This window comes from Hetaerina americana, unplaced genomic scaffold (assembly GCF_022747635.1).
Source record: "Hetaerina americana unplaced genomic scaffold, ioHetAmer1.1.p SCAF_3, whole genome shotgun sequence".
Lineage (NCBI taxonomy): Eukaryota > Metazoa > Arthropoda > Insecta > Odonata > Calopterygidae > Hetaerina > Hetaerina americana.
Window position 1 is genome coordinate 31,195,800 of NW_027286874.1, and position 22,571 is coordinate 31,218,370.

Sequence of the window (22,571 nt, forward strand, 5' to 3'; positions counted from 1 at the left end):
AAATTGCTCAATTTGGACCAATAACAGCAATGCATTAACATTGCTAATGACTCTGTCCGCGGCGACCCAAATTTGCTCCAGAGGGTCATAACTGGTAACGAATCATGGGGTCATGGTTATGATGTGGAAACTAAAGCTAATCATCCCTATGCAAACTGCAGTACGAGCCAAGACCGAAAAAAGCACGCCAAGTTTGGTCGAATGTGTAAGGTTTGCTTACAGTTTTCTTCGATTGCAGAGGTGTGATGAATCATGAATTCTTACCACAGGGTAGAACGATAAATAAGGAATATTACTTGCAAGTTATGCGCAATTTGTGCGAAGCAAATCCGCCACAAACGCCCGGAATTGTGGAAGAACATAAATTGGCTTTTGCACCATGACAATGCCCCTGCTCACTTATAAGTCACTTGTGCGCGAATCTTTGGCCAAAAACAACACACTAATGATGCCGCAGCCAGAGTATTCCCTAGATCTGGTCTCCGGCGACTTTTCTTGTTCCCGAAACTGAAGAGGCCCATGAAAGGACGACTCTACGGTATGATTGACGAGATAAAGACTGCATCGAAGGAGGAGCTGAATAAGATTAAAAAAATGATTTTTTGAAGTGCTTCGAGGATTGGAAAAAACGTCGTCACAAGTGTAAAGTATCTGATGGGGATTACTTTGAAGGGGAAAAAATAGATATTCATGAATAAATAAATAATTTTTTAAAAATACAAAAGTCGTAATATTTTTTAAACAGATCTCGTATAACCATATGCCATGCTCGTGCACCCATTAGTGCAACAGTAATAACTTTAATTATTTCATCGGATGTGTTCCCCCACTCATGCGGACAGCTTTCACTTCAGAGCATATTTTTAATTCATAGAATGAAAAACCATGATTTTTTCCATTGTTCTTTATTTGTGTGCTACTAATTTTAACGCTTAGGAATCATCAACAGATACCTGATGATTTCGCCCAAGCGTTGAAACTAAGATAGTAGTACCCAAAGAAAGAATATTGTAAAAATACAATGTGTCCTTCATTCAATGTATAGTATATGAGCTTCCACAAAGTTGAGCCAGAAACGATCGAATACATATTTTGAATTGCCGGATCATACATTAACCAGAAATAGACGCTACTTGCCAATAAATGTAGTCATTTCACATGCTCTGCTTGAGTTTGTGGTATTGGTCCCGGATTTTATTTCAAAATATTTTGAACCGCTCGCTCACCGTTTCTGTTCACGTCACTCGGTGTCGCAATCCATTGAGAATGTCTGCTACCAAATAACAAAGAAGAAATTGGCACGCCGCAGTCTCTTGCACTTTCTCTTCCCAGTCCTCTCCAGAATTCTCTTCACACTCTCGCCTGCATCGCACACCGAATTGCCTCACTCTCACTTTCAGCAAGATCTCTCGAAGGGCGCGATAGAAAAATATTAACACTATGTGTGTTTCAGGACTCCGGGACGAGTTTATGAATACCACAATCGTTTCTTGGCGAGGCTTAAAGAAATTGGACTAGTTCCTCGGAAGTAATACCACATCACCGTTACGTATCTCACAGCTTCGAAGCTCTACTCCTACGACACACACAGCCAAATCTAACTAACTGTTAAGCATGGGGGGGGGGGCGAGGTTGTTCACACAGTCACTTCTCGTTTTCCTTGGGATAAAGTAGCACCTTAAGGAGTATTAGGAGGTTTTTTGGTGTATTTCTTGAGGCGGTGTCCCTAAGAAAATCTACTACGATAAAATAAAATATCATTGGCCCAATAATATCGTTTCAGTGGTCCTATATTATAGTGTCTCTTTAAAAAGAAAAAGAAACAAATTTTTAAGGTAATATATGAGTAAAAGAATGAAAATACCGTCCGTTCACATTCATAGCTGAGCTAGGGTAAATTGAAAAACTCTGCCGCTTTTGGAGAAACCGGCAAATATCTCGTAAACTAAGCAACAAAAAACATTTTTTAACATTTGTGCATAACACTGAATGTTGTTTAAAGCCATGAAATATGAACGATTTATATCCATGAATAAGCGAGACTGGACCATTTGAAATTCTAAAACGGTCAAAATGACCACTCCTTCGCTTTTAACATGAAATCCTGCAAGCTACTGCTATCGTGTGTGTCAGGGAGTTATTTATATCAGGTTTGCAACACCACAAAATTAGTATTGATTAATTGTATTAACTACAGCTACACGCACTAATGTATCGAAGAGTGAAATGCATAATTGCCCCTACGAAATGAGCTACTAGTGGCAAAAGCTTCGGGCATTAAAGTCAAAACATCGATAAATTCCCTGATTTATACTATTTTCTCGCTCAAAATGCAAGTTTTCTGTCGCCGCATTGGATCCGAAAAAATCCACTATTCAAACGCATTCATGAGAGAGATCATTTTATCCACGTGAATGTGATGGTTGTAGCGGGCTCGGCTATATATATATACATATATATATATAGAAATATATATATCGGAAATAAACGGTGACCACGTGTTAGTATAATTAATGCACCTTAATTGTTGTTTGGAATCCCGTTCAGAGCCATTATGCATCCTCATATCCAACGGTTTGTTTGGAATTATCCAGCAATTGAATTACATGCAAAATTCGCGCTTGATTCTCATAGCAGTAAATTTCAATGAAAGGGTAAAAATTTTACTTATTGAAATTTTCAATGTGTTTATACTATTTTAGCGATTAACATACCTATGCAAAAACTCGAAAAATGTTGCTAAAAATCATTAGACTTTTTCCAACATTTGAAATCATTGGAGAGAAATGATAATTAACAATTGTGATTTCCACTCGTATTCTATATTTCCACTTCACAAGTATTTTTATTCACACGATCCGGGTTTCAACGCTTCGAGTCATCTTCAGTAGAAATTACGTTTGAAACTATTTTATGCTTGGAAAAAACCCAAAAAGTTTATTGTGCTTGGAATCACGCTGAATGAAAATCAGTGCAGCATTAATTTCAGTTTTAATGTTAAAATAGCACCCCAAGGATAGTGAATTTTAGGTCTCGTGCGTTGATGTAAAACATGGTACCTAAAAGATGAGTTTCATTAAGGCAATAAAGTAATTGTTCACATTAATGCACTATAGCTGCAATAAACTAGAAGACATTAGAATTTAAACGTCATCGCACTTCGTTATCTGTTTGGTGGTCAGCGACCGAAAGAAATGCCCGAGGTGACTTCTCATGGTTTCAATCCGAGTTAGACTCGGATTAAAGGGATCGCAGAGTTAAGCACACTTAATTCACTTATATAAACCACAGTTATCAACACGAAGGTAAGTTTGATAGGTGGAGGTAAGGTTACTGGGGATGAGGATCGTTTTATTCTAGAGCAGGATTTAGATTGCATTACTAAATGGTGTTCTAACTGGGGATTGACTCTAAATTATAATAAATGTTCAGTGGTAAATTTCTTTAAAAGATCAACGGGATTTGCTTACAAATTAGCTGGAGGTGACCTAGCAGTAGTTGATACGGTAAAATATCTAGGTGTCACATTCACAAAAGACTTAACTTGGGGGACTCACATACGTAAAGTCTGCGGTCAAGCATATAAAAAATTGGGATTCATTAGACGCATTGTCGGCAAAAGTGACTCGAAGGTCAAGGAACGTTGTTACCACGCTCTTGTAAGGCCTCATTTAGAATACGCATGCAGCGTGTGGGATCCGAGTGAAAAAGGTCTCATTCGGGAAATTGAGAAGGTTCAACGCCGGGCAGCCCGTTTTGTAAAAAATTCCTACGATAAAACGCAAAGCGTCACCGAAATGCTCATGGATTTGGGGTGGGAATCATTGGCTGAGCGACGATTCAATGCAAGATTGAAATTATTAAATAAATTTAGATCCGCATGTTTCAGCATCGAGGTCTCGCAAATTATTCGTACTCCTACATACATTGGTCGCTTGGATCATGCATATAAAATTCGGGAAATAGATGCCAGAACTAGCCGACTCAAGGACTCCTTCTTCCCAAGGACAATACGGGATAGCAACTGCAGGGTTATAGATAGTAAAAATTCCACTTTCCACCCTCAGCGTCTAAAAAATAATTAGTTGTATTTAAATGCATGCTCTTCCACTAACCTTATGTGTTTTGCTATAATAACCCATTCTTTCCGAATTACCTAATTAGTGCCCTGTTCATCTGTTTTTAAGTTTCCCTTTCAGTCCCTCGTCCCTCTCCGCGAGGGCAAATTCCTGCTACCTGCAACGTTGGGTCGTATTCCCTGCCTTTTACAGACTCTTTGGGGGTAGAGTGTTTCGTGGTGCATTTTCATGTGGTATTTCAATTTCTTGCTTGTTGTGTTCTGGCTTCCGTGTTGTAGGATGGCTTTCGTGCTGCATCATGGGGTGCAGTTTTTTAGTTGTTTTGCGGTATATGTGTCTGCATGAGCATTGGATGAAGGGATTTTTGCATGAGTGTGTGCGCTACTGTGGGTGTAATTTTCCGTGTTGTTTTTTTTTGCATGTGGTATTTTTCCTTTTTACGGTTGGTGACCTAACACCCCCCGCCACACGCCCTTGCGGCGGCTTGCGGGGTATTATGTAGATGTAGATGTAGATGTAGAAGGTTCATCCAATACTTATTCCACCGGCGTGAGAAATTCATTCATCGGGGTAATTTAGGGGGCTATTTCCTTTCCCTGTGCTGCATATGGTTTCCAAGGAATATTTAGTAGCCGAAAAACAACACAACTGGTTGAAACTGAGGTCGTCCCGAGTCATCACCCTGAATCGAACCAGGGCCCTCTGGTCAGTAGCTCAGCGCGCTACCCTCTGAACTGCCACGCTCTCCCTTAATTAACTTAGGAGAAGTGATTTTACTCGAGAATCCTCGTAAAGGCAAAACACTTTAGCGAGAATTAAATTATTCAAATATTTTTTTATCGAAAGAGAAACACCGAAACCTAATAGATTACAAAAAAAACTAGAATTCACATCCTCTTCTTAGAATTGCCGGCGGAACGCTATATCGAGGTAAACCCCGCGGCGAATCCACGAGATAGTGGCGAAGGTGATTGTTTTGTGAGGACAGGAAGATGGGTGCTCGAGTTCTTTTTATTAGCATTGGAAACATGGTGTGTGAGGTCGAGAGAGACGTAGATAGCGTCTACCCCCATTTAATGCCCACTGCTACGCTACATGTGAAATTGAAGTGGAGAGTGGAAAATCCGGATTTAATATTTCGCATGCACGAGCATAAGCCCGAGGACCGGGGCCTGACATGTGGACAAGGGACAGAGGGGAGGAAAGTGAAAGGACGAGAGAAAGGTGAAGGGAAGGGAATGGAGAAGAGAGAGAATGGGTTGGACAGGATTGGTGGGGGGAGGAATGGAGGGTGGGTATGGAAAGAAGGGGATGGTGGCGAGGGGTTTCGCAGGGGATGCTGAGAGGGTGAGGGGGCAGCCACCGTCCCCTCCTCCCGTATCCCGACCCCCCGACCCGCCCATCTCCCCCGACCCTGCCCGTTCTACAGCATCCAATGCGCGCTCTCCACCCGTGCCACCCTCCCGCCCCATCTACTCCACTGTCACTCCTTCCTGGACCCTCGTCATCCCACAGCAGGCCAATGCACCGCCAAGAAACTTCTTCCGTCGCAGCATCGAAATATGGAGCCGGGAAAATAAGTTCGGAATCGGCTCCTTCCTGAGCTTGGTTTCTGTCAACCGGAACAGAAACTCTGTCTCAATATTCTGGAGGCATAACGAATGAGAACGCTTCATACTTAACTAGACTATGATAAGACCAAGCGCAATTTCCTCATGCTCATTTTCTCAATGGAAACAGTATTCCTAATCTTATTCCTCAACAAATTGAATGGCCAGTCACTATTTTTTCGGTACTAATCTTACGAGTATACATAACAGTTTAACAGACGATAAACCATGTATTTTAAAAGGTTAGAAGTACATTTTTTTAAATTCTCGAAGAATAATAAGTATAACCCACAAAATGATGTAATTGAGGAAGAAATGAAATAAATGAAATCATCTCGACACAGTTTTGAAACTCTTACGAACGTTTTATAAAAACTTTCGAGAATATCATCCACAACTGTAGATATTTACTAGTGACAATGCATCATTTATCACATATTTATATCAACTGATTGCAAGAATGAAAAAGTAAAATGAACTGCAAATAAAAAAATTTAGGAAAATCAAGGTATGATAAGGGAGGGAAGAAGATAACAGAAGCTTTCGTTTGACAATGAAATTCTGTAATCTGTGATTGAGGAGGAAATGTCAGGCAGAAGAAGAAAGACGAGAAAAGAATCGACTCTTTGGATGGAATGGTGGGAGGCAATAATATGCGAAATCGGAGTAGGGTGTCGCGTTATGTTGTGTTAAGTGAGGTTTAGAAGCGTAGTGGTGGTTAGTCTGTGAGCATATTCAAAGCCTACATCAATCGATACACTACCTTTTATAATAAAATGAGATATTAAAACGCCAATGCATTTGAAATTATCCAAAATATCCATAAAATAAGGAAAAGAATGAGATAATCGGGCAAAAATAAAGATTTTAATTTCGGCGTAAGACTTAATATTAACCAGATTGAAATTATTCGTAATTATTTCATATATCAGGCCGATGTGATATACATTTCTCAGTACTGTAGTGCAGTTTTATTTGTCGTGCTTACTGACTTCGTCGAAGTTACCGATGCCAGGAGTGAAACGGCTACTGCTGACCCAGTACTGGAGTCAAATCAATGACACTTGTACCCACCTACAATGAACATTTAGCTAACTGTATTACAACATAAAAATTTTGTTCAGTGAATTATGCGAATAAAAGTGGTACAGTCACTTTTTATTAAACGACTCTTGTACGTGCAGTCTCATTGTAATCTGGAATCAAATACTAGGTCTGATAAACGAACTTCAGCGATTCACCGACTTTCACTACTTATAAACTTTGAATGGCTTCGATTAAAATAAATCTGTCCAACTTATGAACCTATCCGATTAAATGATGTTGAGTATCTTTTGAATTACCGAACTAATTGACCTATACGTTTCGGGTGGAAAGGCTTCTTCAATTATCAAATTGCGCTTATCAGGGCCTTTAACTCGAGGGACGGTTCATTTGTTATGCCAGAATACGAAAATAATGGACGCCGTTAACTCCATTCCTAACGAAGAAAAAGATGGAGGCCGAAGTATACGTTACATATTGGTACAAAAAAAGATACTCTCATTAAATTGTTGATAAATAGTGCACTTACTGGCAACAGTTTACAACGCAATTGAAGTGATTTTAGTTTTAGTCAAGAGTTAGGCAAATAAAAATAAATTGGGGTGAAACATTAAAATACGCAATCCGGTAAGTGTGATTTTAAGAAATATTGATTAATGAATTGAATATTAATGAATAATTGAATGGATACTTATACATTACTTACCCTAAATTGACTCACCAAAGGGCGAAGAGCGAAGCTACGAAGATTTGATCCCGGCTTCATGGAACAGCCTTGCAATTCGGAACTTCAGCCCATTAAAACCGCCACATAGTCCCCGTCATTCTCGCAGCAAGGTTGTTTATCAGATCACCTAAAAATTAACGAAAAGGATGAATGGGCCATCAACATATTCCAGGTAATTTTTTAACCTGCGAGGAATGTATTCCATTTCGATGCTATTTATGTACCACAAACGAGAATAAGGTAGGCAAGCAAACCGGTGGGGAGAATCGGGCGTCCAAGACCCGGCCTAAGCGGATTTTTCACCACACGTGTCTAATGTTCGTGCCGGTAGAGAAACGAGCTTACGTTCAAGCCACTTATTCAATATTTCAAGGGATTTAAAATTCAAAACGTCTCAATGGTTAATTAAAACCCCTATGTACATCGACAACCTTAAATTCTTTAAATTACACGCACAATCACTATTTTTACTTCCCTCGCATAGTTTTTAGCCTGAGATAGGCTCTAATCAACTTTAATAACAAAGCATTCCGGCCACACACCGACCGCAGACCAAAGTAAAATCTTTAGCAAGTAACTACCTCCCTTCAGATCCTTCCCCCACTGAGCTTGTCAATCAGTGTAAACGGCTGAACTATTAGAATCATCCCCCGTTCTCGGGGGTTCCTTCACCCCCTTCAAATCTCTCCCTCCCTTTCCTCATTCGGTGCATCGCCCTTGGCTGTCATCTCCGTCCATCCCTCGCCGAATACACCGCCATGCGTCCAGTCTCATTTACTCTGGTCCTCCTCATCTGCCCTCGTCCACTCCGTCAACAATTTAGGATGACCCTCGCTTGAAAAGCTCCCAATTCGCATTCTTAGAAGCTTCGGGTACATCACACTTTTTTCTTTCGAAATCAAAACAATTAAATAAGGCCAAATTAAAATAAGAATAGACATGCTATGGTAATAATCAGCATGGCTCAATGGATCTTACGTATACTGACGTGGAAGACTGGTAGTTTTAGAGCTAATACATGAACGTCGTGTCTCGATCAGAGATGAAACGGGTTATTTTATTTAAACAAAAATTAATCGTTAGTCTTCCGACAAATACCTTGGTGGTTATGAATTAATTTTGGCTGACCGTGCGCTTGGTCGGTGAACCGTAGACGAATCTTTCAATGGCTGCCTTATCAACTTTCCATGGTAGGTTTTGTGCCTACGCGTGACGGGGAATTGGGGTCCAATCTCGCTTATGGTTCTGCTGTTGTATAGATACATGCATTCAGTTTATTTTGAGACAGATCGAACTTGAAATCGACTTATTCCTGTCCCGAAATTTTCGCATTCCACCCACTCATGATCTGTCGTCGGTAAAGTCGGTGGTGGCCTTTCATGTATTCCCTGTTCTTCGTTTGACCGAAAACTTTTCTTAACATAAAATAATGCCATAAAATATAAAGTTATATGCCTTTGTTGATGGATATTGTTTTGACTTTTTAGCCCTTAGCTTGTATTATGCTCCTCCTTTGCGATTTTCGTGAATCTCTACCGTCCGCTTTCAGTATTAGTTTCATTTAACCTTCTTAGTATTGCCTGGACGAACTATTAGAAGTTTATAAATAATAAAGAGCGGATAAGAGCAAGTTTCCACTAGATAGTAGAAATTTTCTACTTATCTAGTTCGAATTCCACATCATCATGCCTGAAACTACTCAATTTGTTTATAAATAATTATGCGTGGATTTTATAATCTATTTTGGATATATAGGTGTATTTCTTGAGTTTTTTATTACAAATGTAAGAACGTAAGTGACGAATATGACTTTTAGTTTTCGTTTCCATTTTCTCTCGTTCGCTCATGTGGTAATAAATCCCGAATGATGAATGAAATTACATTATTGTTTCATATTCCTACATTTGGACATGGTATTAGAATGATATGTGTTCAAGATGATAAGCTTAGTGAAGGCTTGAGTCTGAGCTTCCCTCCGCTTACGATGCAAACGAACCTTCTTTGTGTTTGGGAAATTGAACCTTCTTCTTCCTTACTTCAAGAATTAGCCCCTTTTCAGACCATTCCGGAACCTTCCTCTTCCCCGATTATACTCGATACTTTCTCCTGGTTTAAATTTGAGGACTACCACTACTTCCCTTCTCATGGACATCCCATGTTATGTCTGAATTAAAACATTTTCTATTCCGTCAGACACACGCAATATTTGAAACATTTAAAATTGTGTTGTTTAGACGCGGTGAGTTTCCAACCTGAATTAATTCATTTCGTTTTATTAATTTCTCTCGCACCGCATTAAAATTCCTTTATTGAATAGATATAATTTCGGTTTTTGCTTAATTAATTTAACTAGCTTAGTTTTCATTTCTACGATTACAGCTTCGTGATGGCCAATGTCCTCAGTTATATACACATTTGTAATAATCTCTGGGGTATCAGCCGATAATATGCCTATTATGCTGTTACCTCGTGTCAGTATTTTTAAGACGGAATATGACAGGAATTGACAGAATTATTTACATAAATTGCAATTTTTTCAACGCCATAATTGTCCCAATGATTTTCGGGATATTTAAGTCGTTGGCAACTACGTATACTGTGTTGAGCGGTGTAAATTTTTGGTCATTGAACTTTGAGAGAACAACTATTTTAGAGCCAGGGGATCTATAGAATGGACATATTCATAAGCTTCTATTATTATAATCCTTGAAATAACTGAATATGAATGCTCCTCCATCAAGTCTATTAGGTCTGTATTTTTTGTAAATAATGATACCTTTTGGAAAACCTCGCGATAACTTTCGCGATTATTTTTGCGATAACTTTTGTGATCCATCTTTCTGTATCTATGATGATGCCTTTCTTGCTTCCAAAAGGGTGTTATACTAGTAGTATTATAGTAGTATAGTATACTAGTAGTGTTATAGTAGTATGTCCAATCTTTTATTTTTGATCCTTCAGCGATTAAAGGTCATATTGTTGATTCAATCTACGTCTCATGATTGTAGGCAGTGAAAATAGGATTGCGTGTAATACGGTTTTCGTTATTGTCTTCTTTCCTATATCTGCCATTACTTACTGTAATTGATCATGTGAAATTTTTCTTATTACATATTTATTGGACCAGTATTTCTCCAAAAACCTACGCTCTGAACTACCAATTATGCCAAATTCCCGGCATGCTCATGTATCCTACGTGTTATCTTTTCCGATGCCTCGCTCATATAAGTAATGAACTTCCCTATAATTTTGAGGCTCCCTACACGGTGAAAGGAAAGGTCGAAGGTCAACGAAATACACTCCAATATCTCGACAAAAATTTATCAGTCTATTCCATGTTCCTACGCTCAACCCGCGGGACGATATTACGAATATTAATATTTACTTTGAGATTTAACTGCGCCCAGATTATTTCCTTTTCGAATTCAGATACTTGAAAGAATGCAGAATTTATTCGAATCCGCGATACGTGATTTCGTTAGTCCCTGTGTCCCGTGCAGCTGCCTTCACCGCCTGCGTCACTTGGGGAACCCCCTCACTGTTATACACAATAGTCTTTCATTATTCTTTTGCACTACCCTTCTCCCTGGTTTCCTGTTCATTACTATAGCTACCCCAAGTTGAATATCCGTCCCTCCTCTGTATGCTACTTAAAAAATATCGCTCCAGAAATCCCCGCTATCTTTCCAACTTACCTCGCCATGCCCGATCATGTCAATATTTCCTTTCTCCACCTGCCGTAATATATATTTTCTAATTTACCTTTCCTCGAATTTGTCCTAACATTCAAAATCTATATTGTAACATGTTCTATCTCTTAGGTGACTTTTTTGTACTGCTGCTGTCGATTACGCACAGCAAGGATTTATTTATTTTATTTATTTATTTATTCAGTATAAGTCCGAAAACAGCACATTTAGGCCTTTACATCGAACTATTAACAACGATAACAATGTCACATTTACAAACACCCAAGCCCTAGATGGAGGGAAACTCACCCAGGCGGGAATCGAACCCGCGACCCTTGGAATGGTAGACGAGGACGTTACCCCGCCGCCACCGGGGCCGGCGATTTAGCGTGATGATCTGCTTAGCACGATACACGGCTGTGTAGGCCAAGTCGAGCAGTTGGGAGAATTTAGTTTATCTTTTTCTCACCTCTCAATGGTGTTTTTAACTTAACAACATCACTAAAATGCTGCCTTATTGAGGAACAGATGCCGCAAGAACTAGACTTCCGTCTGACTCGTATCTTCGTCATACATGGGTTACCTCACCAAGAGCAATTATTGTTGCTCCCGCCAGCATAGCCCTAGAGTTAATTAGAACACAAAAGCCCTCTCTCCACGTAATAGTTGTAGTCTATGTGGGGGGTTCAAAACTCACATTTAAGCTCCTGTGTATGGACTCTAATTTTATACATAAAATAATAGAAAACTGATTTTAATAGAATAACTTGATGTCCAAGTTAGGTCCAAGTAATGATATTACTTGGACCTAACTTTTAATTCCTACTGTAATAATTTAATCTATGCAATGGAAAATTTTCCCTTAAGATTGAGCATGTATGCTGTTAAGTGCGTATTACACGAATTTGCACGCTCATGCAAACACTAAGCGCATAAGGATGGTGAAGGGGACAATCATCCCCTCACCCCCGGATCCATTGACGATCCTGTGCCGATTATCTGTGGGTGTAATTTTCCGTGTTGTTTTTTTTTGCATGTGGTATTTTTCTTTTTTACGGTTGGTGACCTAACACCCCCCGCCACACGCCCTTGCGGCGGCTTGCGGGGTATGATGTAGATGTAGATGATTAGTCTCCAACTCTGTGCAATCAATGTCCGTCAAGCCATTTAAGTGAAGTCGGAGATTGGGGAGAAACGAGTTTCAAAGTTACGCTCCTGCTTATTATGTCAATGCAGTGGACGTTAAAAATGATATTAGATGGAAATGTTTGGAAAAAAAGTGAAACTCCATTTCACTAAATTCGTGTTTTTATATTTTTGACAACCACATAATTATAGCCTAATTTATGGAAAATACGCCCTAAAGTCTTTAAGGCAAGCTGTCCATAAAATATTCTCCTCTGTCACGACCCGTCTCTGTCACCAATCTTCATAAATGATTCACTTTTAAGAAATCCTGAATCTACGGTTGTAGACGGAAGTAATTCTACACCGTAAGGGTCCACTAAGTTACTGGTTAATATAAAAAGAAAATGTTCAAGATTTCAGGAGGAACACTGAAACCCTGAACGAGTGAGTGAGTGCGATTCACGATGGTCCAACAATCTCTCACTCAAAAAAACTCAATCACCGAGTGATTGAGATTTAACGGAAGCCCTTTCTGCTTTGTTTTGTCATTTCTGTGTGATTTAGGGGTCAACGGCATAGGAGAAATCCTTGTGAACCCAACAAAGTATGAGTACTTGGGATTCGCAAAGGTTCGAGTTTCCGAACACACCCGAGTGATTAAGTGAATGAGCGTAAACTTGCGTGCATCTGTTTTATAATTTTGTATTCATCTGTATGATTGACGGGTCACTGTGATAAAAGGAATCCTTGTAAACTCTGAACGAGTGAGTGAGTACTATTCACAAAGGCTTAAAATACCCTAGTGGTTGAGTGACTGCGAACGGGAACTTGGGCATTTTTTTTTTTTGATTTTTCATTTCAATTTGTTTTTCACTCCTGTGTGAGTACAACGGGTCCCTGGCATAGGAGATATCCTTGCAAACCCTGAGTGTGTGTTAATGCGATTCACGAGAGTGACTGTTATTCCCTAACAGACCATAGTAATCGAGTGGTTTCCTAATTGATTATTTTTGTATCTTTTGTGTATGATATAGGTACACGTGGGTCACTGTTTCCCAAACACACCCAAGTGACTTAATCTGTGCTTCCCATCTTCCACTTACTTGTCACTTTGTTTTTACCCCCCCCCCTTAAACAAACCTAGTGTCAATCAAGTTTACGGTCTCGGCTTTTTCGTTTTCCATTGCTTCACGGCTGTAGCTACGTTCATTTTAAATTTACCTTGAAAACTGGTTCGTCAGCCTGTCCTCCAGTCGAATCATCGTTGTTGTCACGTAACGTTTTTCAAAATATTCACCCCTAAAATTTTGCAGCTTCTCCAAAATGCGTTAATATGAGTGAATTAACCCACCTAAGTCGCCTCATGAACCTCTTTGCCAACTGATTGGGTCAATAGGCTTGTTAATCCGTCCTCTATAGGCTTTGAAAAAAGTACCCTATACCAAAGAAAACATACCTACCCACTTATGCGCCAGAGTGTAAAACGGATACTTTATTTCAGCTTGTCGCTGTTGTGACAAAACGGTGATCTATGGTTAAATAACAACAGCTACAGCGTGTCACTTAGCCTACGTGATCTAGCCCTTGGCTGACTTTCTTGTCTCCCTCTTTCTCTTCCTCACTCACCTATCACTTCCTACTCTCCGTGACGTAATCTCTCTTTCTTGACGTAATATCTCCCTCAACAACTCCTCTCTCTTATGTATGCCTGACTCTCCTCACCGTCCTTACATTACTCCCTCCTTTTCTGCGTACATACTTACTCACTTGCCTCTCCCCCGCCACTAATTTCTCACAAGTCCATCGTCCTCCCCCACACCAGTATCCTCCTCCCTACGCTTATTTCCCCCGCCCTCAACATGATTTCCACCCTTTTGCCTTCTCCTTCCTCACTCGCGGACTCCTCCTCCCTCCCTGTCCACCCAGCAGAGTCCTCCATTGCAGTCAAGTGCAATGCGAAGAATGAGCGTTTAGCGGGTGAACGCGTGTGTCTTAGCCGATCTGACTTCAAGGCGACGAATGCGTGCTTTTCGTCCGCTCCACTTGCTGGCCGACTTCGCTCCCTTGTTTGGGCCTGCCGACGGGAAATGGCAGAGTACGGATTATGCGGGGAAGAAGACGGAGAAATACGATACTGCATTACGAGTATGCAGCGGAGGCTGAGTTGTTGACTCTTCAGAAGAAGGGCTAATACCGGTGAGTTCTCTTGTGGTGTTATTAATGTATACAATGGTGCATCCAATTTGAAGCGCGGAATGTCACCCCTTAAACTCTGCACGATGGCACTTGTCGGTAATGGAAGGTCCGAGGGTCGAAGAAATTACCTGATCCTCCCAACATGAATTGGCATCTAGCTTTTCAAAGGTAACAGACCAGCAGAAAGAGCAATAACTGAGTGCCCTCACACCTGTCCGACACCTCTCCTCCAACTTCTCATGAGAATAAATATAGTCACTGGACGAAATCTATACTCTGTTTTTAATTTTTTATATTGAATGGATAAGATGTTGTTTAATTACATAAATTCAAAACCGAATAATGCGAGGAAATTTCCAATTTGTCCTTCAAAGATATTTCTAAAAATATTTCGATTTGACAAATGTTGGGTATATTTTAAAATATAATGTTTTCTTTTAATATTTAAACCATAAAAAAGTCCATAGCTTCATGCCGAGAATATATATTGTATGTCATTGATAACAACTTCGATTACGTCGCTATTTCTCTTACAATGATCTTAATGAACCAAAATAAAATGCTTTTCGGTAATTCATGGTATTAATTTTCTTGTATACGCGCAGTTTATGAAGACAGTTCCTTACCAATGAAGCATAATAAAATCGAATTAGATGCCTTTTAAATCGCTAATTATATTTTTCAAGTGCAAATCTAAATACATCGGACAATCATATCAATTGATAGAATATATTCGTATATCGACTTATTCGGTGCAACTACGTTTGATTTCAGTGAATTAAAAATTAACTTCAATTTAACATTCGTTTAGCCCAGAACAAAAACGTCCCATAAGGGTTTATAGTTACGTGAATGTTTACTAACAGTTAACTGGTATGATACTCGTACAGTTTATCAGACGTTAGTAATCATTCAACAAATAAGCAAGTACGTCGTAGTTGGACATACTATATTTTATAACGACACTATATTTTATGATATTTATGGTCTTCCGGATAGAATATATTTTTTCTGCATGACACGTGGGATGATTCAAACCGGATTCCGCCCGAGGGGACAGAAAAGTATAAACAATATTTCCCAATGAAGCCAAGAAAATAAGCTTGCACTTGATTAACTTGACGGGAAAACATTGAATCTGATTGACAGCATGTGTTAGAATTTTAATTGTGCATCGCTATTTTCCAATTACTAATGTTCTGAGCAAGTAAACAAAATCACTTCCTTCAAGGGAGAGAACGTGATGAAATGCCTGAATCGAAGCCTCGAGTGAAATGATATGTATGCCAGTCATATTTCTCTGTCCACAAACGGTCTGCTCATTTCCATTTATTCTCTGACATGAGGAAACATTTGTTTACTTTATAGCAGTAAAACATTTTATGGTGATCATAAAGAGAAAAGAGTGAGCGGACTAAAACGGAAATGTGGCGTTCTCATGAGAGTGAAACTTGCCAGTGGTCTTTATTTACCTTATTGCTTCCTCCGAATTAATCAATACACTGCGCTTTAAACTCCTTTCATTAAAATATATATTTAAAGTAAATTAAAACTTTTACCAGGTGAAAACTAAACAAATAGTAGTCAAAATAAATTTCTCATCAAGAAAACAAAATGACTAAAGAAGAATGGAGACAACGAAACTGAGTGCAAATGATTGCCTAAATAATACTATAGTTTATTATAATATAAACTTAATTGTTAAACACCTAAAATAAAGTTTCTATGTAGCTATGAGGGTTTAAGAGAGGAGATGGAATAACTTGCCGGGCATAAGTCTACTTCGAAATACATTTTGAGTTTGAAAAGGACGTAACTATCAACAATAAAAAATACTCCTCTAAACCTTCCGTGGATATTTGTCATCGCATAATAGGTTATTCTTCTTATTAATAGTTGCTCACTTTACTTGTTTTCCCTTATCTTACTTTATCCCCGAAACGTTTTCTCGGACGTGGCAATAAAACATCCTCTTTGATGGCTCCAATTCGTTACGCGTTGAGGCAAAAACAATCGTGCAATAAAGGCTGTGCCAGGTAGCTGCAGAAATACAAAGAATACACTTTTTCCTCGGGAATTTTTTCCCGTTTCATAAATTGGAACGGTTGTTGTTTGATAGGAGATCCCCCCATTCCCTTCTTCAACAATTCCCGACCGAATATTTTTTCCTCGCACCGAGAGAGTCTCATCGAATGCTTTTGCGTTGTGACAGGTCAGGGACACCACTTGCTCCTTCACCGCCAACACCTCTTCCCTGTTCTCTCTCACCTCCTGTTTCTCTCTCTTCCTCCGCATCTTGCGAAACGCAATAGCCACACGAGTGCAGAGTGACTAGTGGAAAGGCGAGGGCTGGGAGAGCGGGAGCGCTCAGCCATTCTCCCCCGCCTCGCCACCCAGACAATTCAATGCTCGTCTCCACCTTGCTTCTCCATACCTGTCACCAGATCCATCCATCCCCTCTCTCCCGCGCCATTTCATTTTCTCTCCGCTTCTCTCACTCTTATCATTCCTCTTCACGTTTCTTCGTCACGTACACTCTCGACCATCCATTTCGCCCACGTGCTACCGAGGCAGAGGCTTTTTAAGCTGGGTTGGTGACGGAGTTACATATGACCTCTGTTGTTTGTTTGCCGAATTTTTTGCTTCCGGCTAACACAAGAGAGGAAAATATTACCAAAACGCACTGATGTCAATCATTATAGACATTCAACGTGACATTTTCAAATATATCCGTCTTTTGGTGGAGTAAAAATATTTTTATCCTGCTACTCGAATATATTTAGGTCAAAATGTACTGATATAGTTACCCATTGCACGACAATTCTCTTCCTCATCCTTATTTAATTTGTACATTTTTAATGTTTCATCGCTCTTTAAAAAATTACGCTTCAATTCAATTGCTGAACTCTTGGCGAAACATTGAACCGAAGCCGCATTAGCCACACTTCAAGGGTGTGACAATTAGTATGGAGCAACAGAAAAGTAAATTGACGATTCTCCGGAATGAACCATAAAAATGATGAGTAATAGTTCTGAATAAAAACTTTTACCACATTTTGCGGTACATTCACAGCGAAATAATTGAATTGCTTATTGATTGTGAAAACTTTCGTTGCAGTCCAATGAAATTATGAATATTTTTATTAATTATATTTTTCCCTTATTCATTGTAATGAATCAGTTCCCCTACTTCTCGGATTTAATGTGACCTTATAAAACGATATCCTTTTCCATAAAATTTTGATATTTAATACTAAGATTTGACGCACACGATATTGTGTATGGGTAATTTTAATCCCTTATGCGCCTCTGTTGAGTAATACTCTTTATTTCTGGGTAATGTTCTTCACGCTGCACAATTATTTCCCAGCAGATAACATTTCAAGCAGAAAATATTTTCAACGGGGAGCCATAAAATGATTATCTTATAACTTGTCTAATGAGGATAAATATTCATGCAGACTTCATATAATAGTCTGTTCCTTTTGAATAAATCTCCCTATCTTCGAGCCGGGAGACAAGCTTAAGTGCCTCTTGAGTCATGAGTAAAATGGTAATTACTGTCAAAACGGATATTCACACCAGAATTATGCATCGATACTGATATTGAAACAGTATGAAATACACAGAGCCGCAGAATTTTACAATATAATAATTCACAGGATATGTTTCGGGATTAGTACGTCATTATCAGCTGCTGTCAATTCCAAACGCCCTCCGTCTCCCAACCATACGTCCCTCTTCACTTTTCTTTGCCTTTCTCCTCCCCCTGTCTCCTCCACCCTTCCACCGCCCCGGGCGACAGCTAGCAAACGAAGGACGCCGGGACAAGGCCTTCTCCCCACTCACGCGGCGTTTTCGACCCCTCCCCACTCCATTCCCCCTCTGGAATGAAAGGAGCGCTCCGACAATAAGATGAAGCTGCGGGTTTTCCTTCGTAAATAATCGCATCTTCTTTAGGAATTCGAATCCTTAATATATATCCCCCATCCGCGCCCACTTACATGAATGTGAAATCAATTACCCCTTGAAGATACCTTCAATAGAAGTAGAAAAATGGAAATCTTTCGGAACATTGTGTTGGTTTTCGAGGAGAATCGAAGTTTTCAGGGGATTAGGAAGTGGGGATTCACGTGAGAGAAGACCATTAATAGGAAGGCTGCAGAATGCTGACTTATAAATAAATGGGAGAATCACGTGGAGAAATGTTAACATGGCTTACAGATGATGAAGAAGAAGAAAGAAGGGCAAGAATAACATCTTTCAAGGGTACATTAAATGTAATATTAATAACTTTCTAAATCACCTCACCCAAAGTTCTTATTCTAATTGAAGGTGTAACGTAATTTTTTTCAATTCTCAGTTTAAATTTTTCTTAACGTAGCCATTTTTAAAATTAAGTTTCAAATTCCTGCATGATGAAAAGTCTCTTTTCATTGGCAATTACCACTTAACTACCATTACCTAATTGGTTAAACGTTTAAAGGCAATAATTTATAATAGAGGATTAGAAATGAAATTTGGATTTATTATTGATAAAATTATTATAATGATGAATAAGAGGCAAAACTAATTGATTAAGTTTTTGTGACGCAACATTATTATGGAGCCCGTAACGACGTAGCATTATTCTTTCGTCTCTCATGAAAAATATACCTTCGAAGTAATCCCTGAAAAATTGTAAGTTGAGATTCTCTCTAGAATTTTCTGAAAAGCTAATTTATTTCCTATGAATGTTACCATTCATGTGGTTACCAGTCATGACTGGTTAACCTTTATTTTTGGAATTACACCCATTTAATCGAAAAAAGTGATCTCAAGTTTAGATTCTGGATCCACGGGTAGAATCGTGGAATTTACCCATTTCTTCTTTGAATCTTCCCTACGACAGGCATCAAAATACTCACGAAATTATGCAGTATTAAATATATCAGCATTAAAAAGTAGTGAAAGTAAAAGAACCTCTATTAAAATTTATTTTTCGAGCCAGACGTGCGACTCAGTTTCGATATTTTATTCAGTTTATTAATTGCATTGGGGAAAGTTCTTTTCCCTCCGCTACCGGTGGTTTCCCAGGACCTTATGATAGGCGCGAAGAAAATATGGCAGACTTATCTCATGTCCATAGGTCCAGTACGATTTGCTGCCGAGACACTCAAGTACAAGTACCCACTGCTAATCGCTCAAACCACTGCAATACTACAACAAAATTATCAATTGGATTTTAAAAATATTGGTTCACCTTTCGTATTTATTAATCAAATTTGAGCGCCTGAAATTTGGACTCTCTAGGGTAATACCATGCTAATTGAAGAACCTCTGCCGATTAATCGCACTGTTGTGATTTTACTATCCAAATCCGGCGAATTAGCTTCTAAATAACCACAAAAATATATTTATGGCCATAACACATCATAATGATGTTATTTATTTATTCAGTATAAGTCCGAAAACAGCGCATTCTGGCCTTTACATCGAACTATTAACAACGATAACAATGATCACATTTACAAACACCCAAGCCCTAGGTGTAGGAAAACTCACCCAGGTGGGGATCGAACCCGCGACCCTTGGAATGGCAGACGAGGACGTTACCCCGCCGCCACCGGGGTCGGCGTTCTTCTTTCGCTTTATCTGTATACGTTGTTAAAGTTCACCTCATGTAAAAAATATTCTCGAATTATGATTTAAATCATAACTTCTGACTTCATAAGCATAGGTATCCTTGATGTTTGGTCAGTTAAGTTACAAAACTCAACTCTTTATTTCCATAATAATACTCGCTTTCTGATACTTGTAATTTTATCTGAGGAAGAAGGTATGTACAAGTTTACAGAAGTGACCTCAGGTTGGTTAACTGATGGGAAATATAAAAGAGAAATTCGATGTGAAATGTGGAGAAGCTAACTTTGAAGGTAAGGACGCAGGAGATAAAAGCATTATAAAATCAGATAGCGGGGAAGATAGAGGAAAATGCGTCTTGGATATACAAAGGGATAAGAGAGGGGAGTATTTTGGTGAGGAAAGCAAGTAGAGATCTCGGGACGATACCTATTCTTTTAAAAAAATGGATATTATGTCCGAGGCAGAATAACAATAGTTCACAAATAGATGGAGAAGTATTTTTAAACATCTTGCTATGTGATAGAATAAAAATTGATGCAGTGTTGTGCTTAAATAGGGTACCTGTTAATATTTTTGGGTGGTTGTAATTTCGATCTGTCAATTCAATTCTGCTTCTTTTCAGAAAAACTTTCAAAGTAATTGCGTGCATAGGGTGGGCGACGCCTCTGGACATACAAAACTAGAGGGTTCAAAACTAGGAAAATTATTTGATAAACCAACCAAAGTTATCAAGGGTGGGGAATAGATGAGCGGCAGGAAGATGAATACATGAATTCCGGATCGGGAAATCATGCTAGGGGCATAAGCAATTCAGAAATGCAAAACGTCGAAAGAAATGAACTGAGAGTTCGTGATTTATTGAGCGGAAGAGATGAGAAGCCGGTGGGAGAGCAGCAAAAGCGAGAAGGGATACGGGATGCGGCACGGGAAGGGAGAAGGAATGAGGAAGAAGAAGAAGACAGGAGCGGTCGCTTGAATATTTAGAAAGAGTCGAACCGAAAATATATGGCACGGAATGTATGGATCGAGATAGGAGGGAAAAGGAAGCTGGAGGAGAGATGGCAAGGGGTCCACGTATCCCCCTCCCTCCGAAACCCCTCTCCACTACCTCAACTACTCCCGTTCCCTGAGGTTGCTGGGGGGAACCGTGGGGCCGTAAGGGGGGAGGGTTGCACGTAGTGGCGGAGTGCGGCGATGTTCCCAACTACGAAACGGCAGTGGCATCACGCGGGGCGCGCGCACCCGAGTTCCCCGGCGCTAGGCGATGCTGTTGCCGAGCGGAGATGTATATCCGCACCGTCATCCCCTCTGTTCCACCTCCGACTCACTCCCTCCGGACCTTGCATCACTTATGGATTGGATTACCGCTATAGAGAACCAACCCTACGTCCCGGCTTTATGCCGTAAGAAGGCGTGAAAAATGCCCGTAGATAAATACGAAACCCACCATCCATTTCTCCTAGGGTTTACGAGGAAATATCTCAGGCTATCCTTCCAAATGAGCCGATGAGAATCTTGGGTATTTTTTTAAAATGCATCTGCTTTTAAAAGACAAACTGCGCCTTAGTTGGTTCAAATATACGTGCATGAAAATGGGACAGCCGCTAGGAAAGCTGCACGACATACATTAATGATAATATTCCGATGCAATGGTTCCAGAAATAAAGGTCTTACGAAATATAATTGCTGGGATCCCAAAGTAATCGGGATTTCAAACGAGTTTCCCATTTATTTCATTCAACTATTTGGTCGTTTTAACATTGAAGCATAACATTTCTGGCTGCTGAGTAGGCACTATCTCTCCTTTAAGAATACCTCACCAAATACTCAGGGTATTTATTTAGCCGGACGATATTACAAAAATATTTTGCATAAAACTTGAAAAAAGTTGTTCGTTACCTCTGAAATAAATGCAGTGTTTTCATTAAAAAAAATAAAAAGAAGGCCCTTTTGAAAAGATTAAAAAAAATCTATCATTTTCTAAGATTGGAAACTCCTTTCCCACGGGTTTTCCTTTTATCGATTAATAGAGACAGTCATCGTGCGCAACATGTAAAGCCAGTCTCTTGAGAGAGTGGCTCTGGCACGAGTGAGCATCAAATACGACGTCAATCCTTTCTCCCCAGAACAATGTTTAATTTTCATTCGAAGGGGTCACGGAATATGTTTCGTGGCCTTCGTCGGCCACCCAGAGCGGCTAGCATGGCCCTGGGGAGGGAATGGCGTAAAGAGAGCAGCGCGAATAAATGGACGAGGGGGAGAGGAGGTGGGGAGGAAGGGAGGAGGGGGACGCAGTGGCGCGTAGGGTGACGCAGATGATGGGGAGTATGTGCATTTGCTCGTCGTCCTGACGTCGTCGACACTGAAAGGGATGGGGAGGGTATGCGAAAATCGGGAAGGGAATTGCGGACAGGGAGTGGAGAGGGGGCGTCGATGGAGGGGGGCCTCGAAATTCTACTCCCGTAACCATACG

General features: G+C 39.8%; 1 long non-coding RNA gene across 1 annotated transcript in view; it reads left to right on the plus strand.

The window, feature by feature from the left end:
• The first annotated feature begins 14,337 nt into the window (after positions 1-14,337).
• The window catches only part of LOC139690111 (uncharacterized), a 142,098-nt gene continuing 133,864 nt past the window's right edge, over positions 14,338-22,571 (plus strand). Inside the window, exon 1 of the long non-coding RNA XR_011701450.1 lies at positions 14,338-14,473. This is a non-coding gene — a long non-coding RNA (uncharacterized lncRNA). The remainder of the gene's footprint in view (positions 14,474-22,571) is intronic.